This window comes from Mirounga leonina, unplaced genomic scaffold (assembly GCF_011800145.1).
Source record: "Mirounga leonina isolate KUSES-001 unplaced genomic scaffold, KU_Mleo_1.0 Mir_239, whole genome shotgun sequence".
NCBI classification, from domain to species: Eukaryota; Metazoa; Chordata; class Mammalia; order Carnivora; family Phocidae; genus Mirounga; species Mirounga leonina.
Window position 1 is genome coordinate 1,727,029 of NW_023270624.1, and position 15,043 is coordinate 1,742,071.

Sequence of the window (15,043 nt, forward strand, 5' to 3'; positions counted from 1 at the left end):
AAACCCATACTTAAAGTCATGGGTATTTTTTGAGGACAAAGATTACATGTGGCAAAGAGCTTAAATGTCTCTGTAAAGAACAGAAGGCTTGGAATAGAGGTTTATAAAACCTTACATGTATGGAACAACAGGAGCACATTAGCCTGTATAAGAGACTCAGGAGTGACCAGAGGAGTCAGAAGAAAATCACTCGCGAGTTGTGATTCTGAGGGGGGAATACGTTTTTCGTTGTGATTTTTTTTTCATACCAGTGGTTTTCAGTAACTTTTCTTTTCCTTCTTTAAATAGCTTATTATATCCATAGGGATAAAACTCCAGAGCTACTGTTAAGGCATGTGAAATACAGACCCTGCTAAATATTTAATATCTGGCTTATGAGACTGGAGCATGGTTTGAAGGCAGGCAACCTCAGTGTCTGTCTTCCTGTCTCTGGTTGAGGGCCTGGTCTTGCCAGGCGGGCAGTGCTGCTTTCCTGTCCTTTTCTCCAGCAGCATCTGTGAGTACAGTTATTTTCAATGAATACAGTTAGTCAATGAGTATTTTACTCTTTTCTAGATTAAATCTAATTTGGTATCTGTTTGGACTTTGGTCACTTCACACTTTGTTGTTTTAACTGACGTAGTTCAAGTTTTCTCATTTTCCGCTCTGAAGGCCGAAAATTCACTTTTCTACCAAACAATCCTCTCCCATTTCACATTAGCAACCTGAGACATTAGTTGCTGAAGTGTCATGATAGGCTGCATCTTGGTGACCCCCTCTGGCCTTCATGATCTTGACCAGTGCAGGTACAGTAATCTCTGCTTGCTGAGAGGTAAACCCATTTTCAAGTAAACACACTGGATGCATGTGCATCAAAGAGTAGAGGCTCCTCCTCCCAGAGGAGGTGAAATCTCTCCTCCTGCACCCAGCAGCGAGGCTTAGCCTTCTCTTTGAGGGACCGTGGGCATTGCAAGGCCATAGCACAGGGCAAAGGAGGCAGTGAGGACATTGGGGTGAGGCTGGCTAGTACCTGCATGCGCTACCTGGGAGAAGCACCTGGCAGAAGAAGCAGAGGGCACAGGGCCATGGCCTTCAGCTGCGGGGACAGCAGAGCAGGAGGAGAAGAGGAACAGGCCATAAACCTCCTGGGCACTCGGACGCAGCACCTTTAGACCAACCACCTGGGAGCGTGGACAGGCAGCGCCCCAGCTTCCATAGGCGGCCAGCAGACAGAGAGAGAAGTCACCGGCTTCCTGGGGGGTGTTTCAGCCTCTTGCCCAAGACTGAGCGGGAGTCCATGCCCAATGTGCTGGTGTGGCTGGTGCACCTCCAGGCTGCCACCCCTGCCAGAGTCTGACTGTGGGAGTGAGCAGGTGCAGTAGGCCTGGCCATCAGCCTCCTGCCTATGCCTGGGTTTTAGTGACTTCATGGAGTGCTGTGACCATTCGCATAACTCAGTTCTACAACATTTTCATGCCCTAGTAAGATCCCTCATGCCCATTTATTGTTAGTCCACATTTTTCTCCCAAGTATTTTTTTGGGGGGGGAAGGGCTTATTCAATTTTTAAAAATTTTGTCAGAAAAATTTAATAATCTGAATAGAGCTATAACAAGAAATTGAATTTTGTTTCTTCTTGAGTCAGTGTTGGTAATTTGTGACTTTCTAGGAATTTGTCCATTTTATCTACATCGTCGAATGCGTTGATAGAGTCATTTAAAATATTCTTTCCTGGCTGGGCGCCTGGGTGGCTCAGTCGTTAAGCATCTGCCTTCGGCTCAGGTCATGATCCCAGGGTCCTGGGATCGAGTCCCACATCGGGCTCCCTGCTCGGCAGGAAGCCCACTTCTCCCTCTCCCACTCCCCCTGCTTGTGTTCCTGCTCTCGCTGTCTCTCTTTGTCAAATAAATAAATAAAATCTTTAAAATATTCTTTCCTGGCTATTTCCTTTCTGACCCATGGATTATTTATAAAGGTGCTGTTTAATTCCAAATATTTGTGGATTCCAACAATTGGAGTGAATTTTAAGGTGTCCAAAAGACATAAAACAAGGTATAGATATGAAAGTACCTGTGGGTTTCAGCAATATGTAGTTTTACAATTGTACTTCTAGAACATAATAAAATGCAGGTATAGAACATAATATCAAAATACTACAGGAACTATACTGCAGAAGAGAAGTGATCCCAGAAAGATGGCGTGGCTTATATGAAGGTATGATAAATGAATAAATGTCCTAAGTAGTAACATAGTGTTTGTCTAGTGAAGCTAAAAAGCAAGTATTTGAAATATTGAACCACAGAAATAGGTATGAGACTTTAAAGCTAAAATCTTATTGTTGCATTTTTGTTTAGTTTTTCTTTGTTAATTACCTGTACATGGTAAAAATGTTATAGTTAGCCACTAAGAGTATGTAAATTCCAAATTAGCAGAGGAAAAAAATCAGAAGAAAAATAGTGAACTGAATATAAAAAAAGAAAGGAAAAAATATGCAAAAAATGTTACACATAGAAATAAGATAAAAATAAATCCAAATATATGAAAATCAATTGTTAATTCATAAAACATAAAAGGTAAAAAGATATTGTCACATTGAATAATGATAACATTGATAACAATAATTAATCCAGCTTATGCATTTAAAAAGAAACTTAAAATGTAAGAAAGTTTCAAAGTATATGTAAAGATCAGGCTGGTGCTAACCAAAAAATCTGTTATACCTATACAGATACCAGATGAAATAGACTTTTAAGACTTAAATAGTAAAGGGTCTTACAGTATAATAAAAATGTACATTAAAGATATGAATTCAAAGATATAAAAATGCTATACCTGTATGCATCTAATAGCAGATTACATTTGTTCAAACTTTATTAAATCATACCAAATGCATTTTCTAAATCTGGCTTCTGTTCAGTATTAGGTTTTGATATTCACACAGGTTGTCTTGTTCAATTTTTGTGGCTACATATTAGGATATGAAAGCCTCAATTATTTTAACCATTCTACTGTTCATGGACTTTACAAAGCAGAAGTTGATAAAATTTTGACAACAAAGTGACAAATCATCTATCATACTGTGATCTTTGAACATTTGCTCTCAGATTGGCCAAACACACAAATACTATCAGCAAAGATACAGAACATTTAAATAGCACAGATAGTACATTTGAGCAAATGAGCACACACAGAATTCTGCAATCAACAATTAAAATACAGTCTTTAGAAGGCCATTTGGGACATGTATAAAAATTAGCCTACAGACCATATTCTCTGACCACACCATACTTGAAAACAGTTATAAAAATTTTGATTTACTTTGGAGACCTTGGGCATGCAAATTATCTTCCTTGGGTCTCAATTCATCCACCCAGAAAAAAATGGGGGCAGAGTGCTTGCTTATCCATGGGAGTGAAGCAATGCTTATGTAATGATTCACGGACATAAGTGGCCTGAGCAGTTGCATTACATTAGCTGTAATGTAATGGTCCCGCCAATAAAAATGAGATTTGGAAATGGCAGCCTATTATTAAAAGAAAAAAAGCTAAAGCTAAAATTGGGACTCATTTCTCTATCTTAGAGTCACCCAAGACAAAGATGGAAGCTATGGAAAGATTGGCAGCAAGAGAGAAGACAGAGCACCAATACCTCTTTGTCAAAGACATAAACCACAAACAGTTTTTTTTTTAAGATTTTATTTATTTATTTGACAGAGGGAGACACAGTGAGAGAAGGAACACAAGCAGGGGGAGTGGGAGAGGGAGAAGCAGGCTTCCCGCGGAGCAGGGAGCCTGATGAGGGGCTTGATCCCAGGACCCTGAGATCATGACCTGAGCCGAAGGCAGACGCTTAACAACTGAGCCACCCAGGTGCCCCAACCACAAGCAGTTTTAAAGGATTAAAAAACCATGATGATATGCCCTTGACACCCACTAGGATGGGTGTAATTAAAAAGACTGATAATAATGAATGTTGGTGGGACACCTGGGTGGCTCAGTGGGTTAAGCATCTGCCTTCAGCTCAGGTCATGATCCCAGGGTCCTGGGATTGAGCCCCACTTCCGGCTCCCTGCTCAGCGGGGAGTCTGCTTCTCCCTCTGCCTGCCACACCCCCTGCTTGTGCACTCATACTACATCTCTCCCTCGCTCACAAATAACATCTTTTAAAAAAATGAGTGTTGGTGAAGATGTGGAGAAATTGGAACCCTGAGACATTTCTGGAGGGAGTGTTAAATGGTACAGCTTCTTTGGTAAACAGTCCTGCAGTTCCTAAAAACAAAGGTTAAATAAGCAATTATATCTGTGTGTGTAAAACAAAAAAATATATAACACATGGGTATAAGATATCAATGGAAATAAAAAGCATTTAGAAATAAATGATATTGAAGATATTTAAATAATTGAAAAGTTGAATATTAGTGAGTCAAGTGTCCAAACTAAGAACTTAATTCAAAATAGAATTGAGATAAGGAAATAAAGAAAAAAACAGACACAATGGAGAGGATCAATAGTGCCTTGCTTGATGAAGTGGAACCCCCACCCCAATTTTTAACAGAAATTGTCATAACAAATAGCCAAATCTCATTTCAAATCTCAAAAGGAGTCAAAATTTCACCATTTGGTACGATGTTTGTAGTAGGATTTTGCAGATACTACTAGTCATATGAGATAAATTTCTTTCATTTTTAATTTTATTATAAAAGTTTCAGAACAGTACAGAGATTCCTCAAAAAGTTAAAAACAGAACTACCTTACAACCCGGCAATTGCACTACTATGTATTTACCCGAAGGATACAAAGATAGGGATCCGAAGGGGCACCTGCACCCCAGCGTTTATAGCAGCAATGTCCACAATAGCCAAACTCTAGGAGTCCAGATGTCCATCGACAGATGAATGGATAAAGATGTGGTATATACACACAATGGAGTATTACTCAGCCATTAAAAGAATGAAATCTTGCCATTTGCAACAATGTAGATAGAACTAGAAGGTATTATGCTAAGGGAAATAAGTCAATCAGAGAAAAAAATACCATAGGATTTCACTGATACATAGAATTTAAGAAACAAAACAGATGAACATAGGGGAAGGGAAGGAAAAATGAAAATTGAGAGGGAGGCAAACCATAAGAGATCCTTAACTACAGTAAATAAACTGTAGTTTATGTAGTTACATGTAGTAACTGTAGGGGAGGTGGGTGGGGCATGGGTAACTGGGTGATGGGCATTAAAGAGGGCACTGGTTGTAATGAGCACTGAGTGTTACACGCAACTGATGAATTACTAAATTCTACCTCTGAAACCAATTAAGTTTTCAAACAGAGCAAAAGAATTTGATGTCCTCCGTAAGTCTATATGGCATAATTCATTGGCCTATCACATAGTTTAGCAATTAACATTTTGCCACCATTATCCCTGCCCGTCTTCTTTTTGCTGATGTGTTGTTTTTTTTTTAATTTATTTGAGAGAGAGAGCAAGGAGAGGGGTAGAGGGAGAAGGAGAGAGCAGACTCCCTGATGAGTGGGGACCCAGACACAGAGTTCGATCTCATGACCCAGAGATAATGAGCCAAAATCAAGAGTTAAATGCCTAACTGACTGAGCCACCCAGATGCCCCACTGCTGATATATATATTTTTAAGATTTTATTTGACAGAGAGCACAAATAGGGAGAGCTGTAGGCAAAAGGAGAGGGAGAAGCAGGCTCACTGCTCAGCAGGGAGTTCAACATGGGGTTTGATCCCAGGACCCTGGGATCATGACTTGAACTGAAGGCAGAGGCTTAACTGACTGAGCCACCCAGGTGCCCCCTGTTGCTGATGTATTTGCTAATGATATGCCAGTTTATCCCCAAGAACTTTAGTATGACCTTTTCTTGTATATGTGTTCCCTCATACTTAGATTGTTTCTCCCCGAGGACCCTTGGTAGAGTTTTTAGTAGAGTATAATATTTAGAGGACATAATGTAGGTGCTAGGAGTCCTCATTGGTATTGGATTATCACTGTCTCCATGCCTTTTCAGATTAGAAAGGTAGGTTATGTCTAAGAAAAAAGAATCATGAGTTCATGTTGTGATTTTAAAATCAATTTGAACATTAAGCTTTTATTCACTTTGTTTTATAATCAAATGTTTTTCTTACAATAAAAATATTCCTACCACTAACAAAATATTTACCTTTAAAAGTATTACAATGGAGGGGTGTGCCTGGGTGGCTCAGTTAAGCATCTGACTCTTGATTTCAGCTCAGGTCATGATCTTGGGGTCATCAGATGGAGCCCCGCATTGGACTCTGTGCTCAGCAAGAAGCCTGCTTGGGATTCTCTCCCTTCCCATCTGCCCAGCCCCGAACCCCCCATCCCCTGCATACATGTGCAAATGTGTGTGCACACACACACTCTCAAAAAAAAAAAGATATTACAATTGGGTAGGAGCTTGGGAAGATGGCAGTGTAGGAGAACCCTAACCTCACCCCATCCCTTCTTACAACTAGATATCATCCATATCCAAGTCAGTAAACTGGAGAGCAATACAGAGACTGGCTGAACAGACTCCACACCCAAACAAAGCTGCACCTGAAAGGTTAGGAAGGTCAGAAAGCTGGAGAGGGGCTGCCAACAGGAGGGAGGGAGCTCTGCACAGAAAGAGGGCAGGGAAATGGGCCCTCACACCAGGGAGCTCACACAGAGAAGACCAATCCCCATAATGTTTGGCGATGAAAACCAAACAGGCTGAAATCCATGAGTTTGTATAACCAGTGGGACTTGGAGCCTGGAGCTTTAAAAGTCAGCTGACTCAGCACTGGGTGAGCTGGGAGGGTGAGTGGCAGGTGCCCGTTAAGAGACAACAGCTTGTGAAGAGAGGCAACATATGAACAGCAGTTTATACAACATTAGGGGCAAATGAGAGACACCTGTTCATACTGATTTTGAAAGGTGTTAGGGTACTTCCTGAAAAACAAGGGAGCTGGCAGGCACGATTTTCCTCTCCTGCCTCCCAGCATAAATATAGAGCCACATGTGGGAGGCAGGGCTGCACAGATACTTGGTACTTAACCTCCTAGCAGTGTGCCACACCCCAAAATCAATAGAAGCAGACCCATACCAAGAAATACTGTAATTAGGGGTGCCTGGGTGGCTCAGTTGGTTAAGCGACTGCCTTCGGCACAGGTCATGATCCCGGAGTGCCGGGATCGAGTCCCACGTCGGGCTCCCTGCTCAGTGGGGAGTCTGCTTCTCCCTCTGACCCTACCCCCTCTTGGGCTCTCTCTCTCTCACTCTCTCTCAAATAAATAAATAAAATCTTTAAGAAAAAAAAGAAATACTGTAATTAAATTGGCAAAATACAGTGATGAAGAATTTTAAAAGCAGTAAGACAAAAGACAGTAACTTACAAGGTAGACCAATAAGGCTAGCAGGAAATTTTTTCAAGAGAAAATGTGGAAAGCCAGAAAGGAGGGGCATGATATAGTCAAAGTGCTGAATAGGAAAAATCTGCAGCCAAGAATACCCTATCCAGCAAGGCTGACATTTAGAATAGAAAGAGCGATAAAGAGTGTCCCAGACAAACAAAAACTAAAGAAGTTGACTACTAAGTCAGCCCTGCAAGAAATATTAAAGGGGACTCTTTGAGTGGAGAGACCAAAAGTGACAGTATGATAGGAAACACAAAAGCAGCATTATTTCTGAATTATTTCTGTAGAAAATCAGTTAAGGAACTCAAAAAATGAAAGGATATAGAATATAACATACCGAAAATGTGAGGAGGAGAGGAACAAAGAATGGGTTCAACCTTAATATAGACTGCTATATGCAGAAGAGATTATATACAAACCTAATGGTAACCATATGTCAAAAACCACTAATAAATAGGGAAATAAAGAGAAAGAAATCCAAATATTTCACTAAAGAAAATCAGCAAACCATGAAAGAGAACCAAGATCAGAGAAAATCTTGAGAAACGACCACAAAATAATAAAATGACAATATATATCTTTCAATAATTACTTTGAATGTAAATGGACAACACTCCAATCAAAAGACATAGGATGACAGAATGTTTAAAAAAAACCAAGACCCATCCATATGCTGCCCACAAGAGATTCATTTTAGACCTAAAGACACCTGCAGATTGAAGGTGAGGGGATGGAGAACCATCTGTCATGCTAATGGACCTCAAAAGAAAGCCAGATTAGCAATATTTCTATTGGACAAAATAGACTAAAACAAAGACTGTAACAAGAGACAAAAAGGGCACCATCTACTCATAAAGGGGATTTTCCAACAAGAAAAACTAACAATTATAAATATCCAAATACATAAAACAGTTAAGAACTAACATAAAAGAATTAATTAATAATACAGTAATAGTAGGGGACTTTACCCACTTACATTAATGGACAGATCATCTAAATAAAATCAACAAGGAAACGTCGGCTTTGAATGGCACACTGGAACACATGGAATTAACAGATATATTTAGAACATTTCATCCTAAAACAGAATACATTCTTTTCAAGTGCATATAGAATATTCTCCAGAACAGATCACATATTAGGCCACAAAACAAGTCTAAACAAATTAAAGAAGATCCAAGTCATACCATGTATCTTTTCTGACCACAATGCTATGAAACTACAAGTCAACCACATGAAAAAAAATCTGAAAAGACCACAAATCCATGGAGGTTAAATAACATGCTACTAAATAGATCAACCAGGAAATAAGAAAAGAGTACATGAAAACAGACTACAATGGTCTAAAACCTTTAGGATGCAACTAAAGTGGTTCTAAGAGGGAAGTATATAGGAAGACAGGTCTTCAAGAAGCAAGAAAAATCTCAAACAACCTACCCTTACACCTAAAGGAACTAGGAAAAGAACAAAACCTAAAACCAGCAGATAGAAGGAAATAGAACTTAGACCAGAAATAAATTATATAGAAACTAAAAACAAAAACCCACCATAGAACAGATCAATGAAGCCAGAAGCTGATTCGTTGAAGAAAAAAAGTTGATAAACTTTTAGCCAAACTTATCAAAGAGAGAGAGAGAGAAAGGACTCAAAACCATAAATGAGAGGAGAGAAATAACAACCAATACCATAGAAATACAATTATAACAGAATATTTTGAAAAACTATCTGCCAACAAATTGGACAACCTAGAAAAATGGATAAATTCGTAGCAATATGTAAACTACCAAAACTGAAACAGGAAGAAAAGGAAAATTTGAACAGACTTAACCAGCAAAGAAATTGAATCAGTAATCAAAAACTCCCAACAAACAAAAATGCAGGGCCAAATGGCTTCACAGGGGAATGCTTCCAAACATTTAAAGAAAAGTTAATACCTATTCTTCTCAAAGTATTCCAAAAAATAGAAAAAGGAAAACTTTCAAATTCATTCTATGAGGCCAGTATTATCCTAATTCCAAAACCAGATAAAACCACCACTAAAAGAGAGCACTGCAGGCCAATATCCCTGATGAACATAGATGCAAAAATTCTCAACAAAATACTAGCAAATCAAATCCAACAATACATTAAAACAATCAAGTGGGATTTATTCCTGGGCTGCAAGAGTTGTTCAGTATTTGCAAATCAATCAACATGATACACCACATTAATAAAAGAGAAAGGATAAGAACCATATGATCCTTTTAGTAGATGCAGGAAAAGCATTTGACAAAGTACCACATCCATTCATGATAAAGACCTTCTGCAAAGTAGGTTTAGAGGGAACATACTGCAACATAAAGGTCATCTATGAAAAACTTAGAGTGATCATCATCCTTAAAGGGGAAAAACAGCTTTTCCCCTAACGTCACAAACTAGACAGGGATGTCCACTCTCACCACTTTATTCAACAAAGTACTAGAAGTCCTAGCCCCCACAGCAATCAGACAACAAAAAGAAAAGGCATCCAAATTGGTAAGGAAAAAGTAAACTTTCACAATTTGCAGATGACATTCTATATAGAAAACCCAAAAGACTCCACCAAAAAACTGTACAACTGATAAATTCAATAAAGTTGCAGGATACAAAAAAAAATATACAGAAATCTGTTGCATTTTTATACACAAAAATTAAGAAGGAGAAATTAATAAAACCCATTTACAGTTGTTCCCAAAATAAATACCTAGGTATAAACCTATCTGAAGAAGTGAAAGACCTGTACCCTAAAACTACAAAACACTGTTGAAAGAAACAGAACACAACAGAAAGAAATGGAAAGACATTCCATACTCACGGATTGGAAGAATATTGTTAAAATATCCATACTACCCAAAGCAATTGGGTAGTAAAGCAAATTTAATGCATTCCTATCAAAATACCAACAGCATTTTTCACAGAGCTAGAACAAACGATCCTAAAATTTGTATGGAACCACAAATAGCCAAAGCAATCTTGAAAAAGAAAAGTTGCAGGTATCACAATTCCAGACTTCAAGTTTATACTACAAAACAAATAGTAGTGGCAAATAGACATATAGATCAGTGGACTAGACTAGAAAATCAGAAATAAGCCCACAACTGTATGGTTAATCTTCAACAAAGCAGGAAAGAATATCAAATGGAAAAAGGACAATCTCTTCAGCAAATGGTGTTGGGAAAATTGGACAGCCACATGAAGAATGCCACTGTACCACTTTCTTACACCATACACAAAAATAAACTCAGAATGGATTAAGGACCTTAACGTGAGGCCTGAAACCATAAAAATCCTAGAAGAGGAAACAGGAAGTAACTTCTTTGACTTGGGCCATAGCAATTTCTTTCTAGAGGTCTCCTAAGGCAAGGGAAACAAAAGCAAAAATAAGCTATTGGGACTTCAAAGCAAAAAGCTTCTACACAGCAATGGAAATGATCAAGAAAAAAAATACCGAATGGGAGTAGATATTTGCAAATGACATATCAGATGAAGGGTTAGTATCCAAAATCTATATGAACTTCTCAAAAAACAAATAATCCAATTTAAAAATGGGCAGAAGAGGGGTGCCTGTGATGTAGTTTTTGGAATGTTTTTGGTGAAGTTGGTGGGGTCTGGAGCTGATGGCCAAGAAAGAATTCTTGAGATGAATTGGTGCAAAATGTTTTTATTAAAGCATGGGGAGAGGACCCAGGGGCAGAAGGAGCTGCTGGTTGCTGCTTCCCCGGGGATTATGAGAAACAACTGATTATATACTTTGGGGTTGGGGAAGTAAAGATAAGGGTAGTTTCAAAAGGATTTTCATATGCTAAAGAAGACACAGGATACCAGAAGCCTTGCTATTGTCAAACTAAGGTTGTTTTTTCCTCTAGCAAGGCATTAACATTAAGACAGTTGGGAGCTTCCTGGAGGAACATTATACTCTGCCTGCCTCAGGTATTTGTCCATGGGCTGCAGATTATAAGGACATTTAATTTTATCTACATTTCCTTCTGCCTTTGTTTCCCATATCACCTGGGAGGCTCAGTTGGTTAAGCATCTGACTCTTGATTTTGGCTCAGGTCATGATCTCAAGGTTGTGGGATCAAACCCCGCATCTGGCTCAGCATGGAGTCTGCTTGAGATGCTCTCTCCCCCTCTCCCTCTGCCCCCTCCCTGCTTGTACTCTTTAATAAATAAGTAGATAAATAAAATCTTTTAAAAAACAAGCAGAAGACATGAAAAGCCATTTCTCTAAAGAAAACATGGATGGCCAACTGACCACGAACAGAGTTCATCATTACCATCAGGGAAATACAAATCAAACTATAGTGATCTATCACCTCACACCTGTCAGAATGGCTACAATCAACAACACAAGCAGTGTTGGGCAAGGATGTGGAGAAAAAAGAACACTTGTGCACCGTTGGTGGGAATGCAAACTGGTGCAGCAACTATGGAAAACAGTATGGAAGTTACTCAAAATTAAAAATAGAACTACCCTACAATCTGTTGATTGTACTACTGGGTATTTACCCCCCAAATACAAAAAACACTGATTGAAAGGGATACATGCATGCCTATGTTTACAGCAGCATTATTTACAATAGCCAAGTTATAAAAGCAACCCAAGTGTCCACCAATTGATGAATGGATAAAGAAGATGTAGTGTGTGTGTGTGTGTGTGTGTGTGTGTAAACAATGGAATATTATTCAGCCATAAGAATGAAATCTTGCCATTTGCAAGGACATGGAGGAAGCTAGAGAATATTCTGCTAAGTGAAATAAGTCAGTAAGAAAGATACCGTATGATTTCACTCATATGTGGAATTTAAGAAACAAAAATGAGCAAAGAAAAAAAGAGACAAACAAGAGATTCAACTATAGAGAACAAACTGATGGTTACCAAAGGGGAAGTGGGTGGGTGGGGGGATGGGTGAAAGAGATGATGGGAATTAAGGAGTTCACTTAAGAGAAACCATAGGAGGTGATTTAGTGTAATGGAAACAATATAGAAAGGAGAGCAAGAACAGGGTAGGGTCATGTGCTGCCACTTACTAGTGGATTTTTGGTTCTCCTATCATAAAATGGGAATAACACCACTCAGCTCTATCAGGCCTGTTTTGAAGACACGACAGGAAAGCAGTTTTAGAAACTGCAAAGCAACATAGAGGCATTAGCTATTACAGTTGTAGGAGTTGTGGCATTTTATGCCCACTTGTGAGCACTTGATTTCAAAGATGCTTTAATTATGTACATCAAAAAAGTTAATAAAAACAACTACCCTGATTTAAAAAAACAACAACTACAACTACCAGAGGGGCACCTGGGTGGCTTAGTTGTTTAAGTATCTGCCTTTGGCTCACGTCATGATCCCAGGGTCCTGAGATCGAGTCCCACATCAGGCTTCCTGCTCAGCAGGAATCTGCTTCTCCCTCTCCCTCTGCCTCTCCCCCTCAACTTGGTCTTTCTCTCTCTCTCTCTCTCTCTCTCTCTCTCTCTCTCTCTCTCAAATAAATAAAGTCTAAAAAAAAATAAAAAATGAAACCAGAAAACACATTGGCAATAAGTACCTACCAATAATTACTTTAAATGTAAATGGTCTAAATGGTCCAATCAAAAGACATAGGTAGCTGAATGGGTAAACAACACACCTGAAACTAATATTACACTGTAAACTAACTGGAATTTAAATAAAAATTTTAAAAATGCCCATCTATATATGCCCTACAGGACTCACTTCAGATCTAAAGATACTGCATGCAAATGGGAGCAAAAAGAAAGCTGGGTTAGCAATATTTATAGACAAAATGGAACTTAAAAACTAACAAGTGACAAAAAGGGGCATAACATAATGATAAAGGGATCAATCCCACAAGAGGATATGACAAGTTTAAATATGCACCCATGATAGGAGCACCAAAATATATAAAGCAAATATTAACTGACAGGAAGGGAGAAATTGACAGTTATACAATAATAGGGGACTTTAACACCCCACTTACATCAATGGATAGATCATCCAGGCAGAAAATAAGTAAAGAAACAGTGGCTTTGAATGACACATTAGACCAGATGGACCTAACATATATACAGAACATTCCATCTAAAACCAGAATACATATTTTCAAGTGCACATGGAACATTCTCCAGAATAGATCACATGTTGTATTGTATGGATGGAGGTTTCTGTGATTTTTCCTGCATAACTGACCTGCCTGACCTGCAGGCATGTAGGCAAGCTAAAGTATGTTGTTAGTGAGACTTGTGCTGCATAAGGGACCTTGGGAGCCTGTTTAGTTATCTGGCCTCCAAATCAGAACTGGCCCTTCTGGATGCCAAGAGCTGTAAATCTTGCCTCACATCCCTCCCCCACCCCCACACTCCAGGCTGGTCTGTCCCCTGGAATGGAATCCAGGAGGGGAGGCAAGAACACCTAGCCCAGGGTTCCTTGAATATGTAAAGACATAACATAGGAAGGCAGCTCACTCTGAGGCACCTGGGTGGCTCAACTGGTTAAGCATCTGCCTTAGGCTCAGGTCATGACCCCAGGGGATTGAGCCCCACAGGGAGCCTTCTTCTCTCTCTCCCTCTGCTACTCCCCCTGCTGTGCTCTCACTCTCTATCAAATAAATAAAATCTTTAGGGGAGGAAATCGGAGGGGTAGACGAACCATGAGAGACGATGGACTCTGAAAAACAAACTGGGGGTTCTAGAGGGGAGGGGGGTGGGAGGATGGGTTGGCCTGGTGATGGGTATTGAGGAGGGCACATTCTGCATGGAGCACTGGGTGTTATGCACAAACAATGAATCATGGAACACTACATCTAAAACTAATGATGTAATGTATGGGGATTAACATAAGAATAAAAAAAAAGAAATAAAAAAAAAGAAAAAAAAAAGTTGGGGGTGGAAGGGAATGCAACTCACTCCAAACTGCACATAGGCAAACAAATGTTTAACTTCAGACCTCGTCATTTTCCCTATAAATACAGCTCTTATGGAGTTGGTCCGTTAGAAATCTCACCTGAGGGGAGGACCTGAGGCACCTGCCCAGGCTTCTCAATTGTGACTCCAGCCTAGCTGTCTCCATGGGACTTCTCCAGCTGATGAGGTTGGATTTTTTAAGTACCTGATTTGATGTAACTCCGTCTTATTCTCCTTTACTGCTTACTATTGCCCTCATCTATGTGCTAATTTCCCTTTTCTTCTGTTTCTATTAGATTTTTATAATATCAAGTGTTTTCCCCATTAAAAACTGAGAGTCCAGCTGCCATGAGTCTTTTGCTTAGAACACATGTTAGGCCATGAAACAAGTCTCAGTAAATTTAAGAAGATGGAAATCATATCAAACATCTTTTCCCACCACAAAATCTGTGCAACACAGAAAAGGCAGTTCTACAAGAGAAGTTTATAGCAATACAGGAAACAAAATCTCCAACATACAATGTCACCTTAAATGTAAAGGACGTAAAAAAAAAAAAAAAGAACAAAGCCCAAGGTTAGTAGAAAGAAGTGAATAAAGATGAAGATCAATGAAAGAGCTAAAAAGATAAATAAAACTTTGAAAAGATAAATAAAACTGATAAATCTTGGGGCACCTGGGTGGCTCAGTTGTTTAAGCATCCGCCTTTGGTTCAGGTCATGGTCTCAGGGTCCTGGGA

General features: G+C 39.3%; 1 pseudogene; it reads right to left on the bottom strand.

Moving 5' to 3' along the window:
• Positions 1-292: 292 nt before the first annotated feature.
• LOC118026457 lies at positions 293-14,357 on the bottom strand (annotated as a pseudogene).
• Positions 14,358-15,043: the final 686 nt, after the last annotated feature.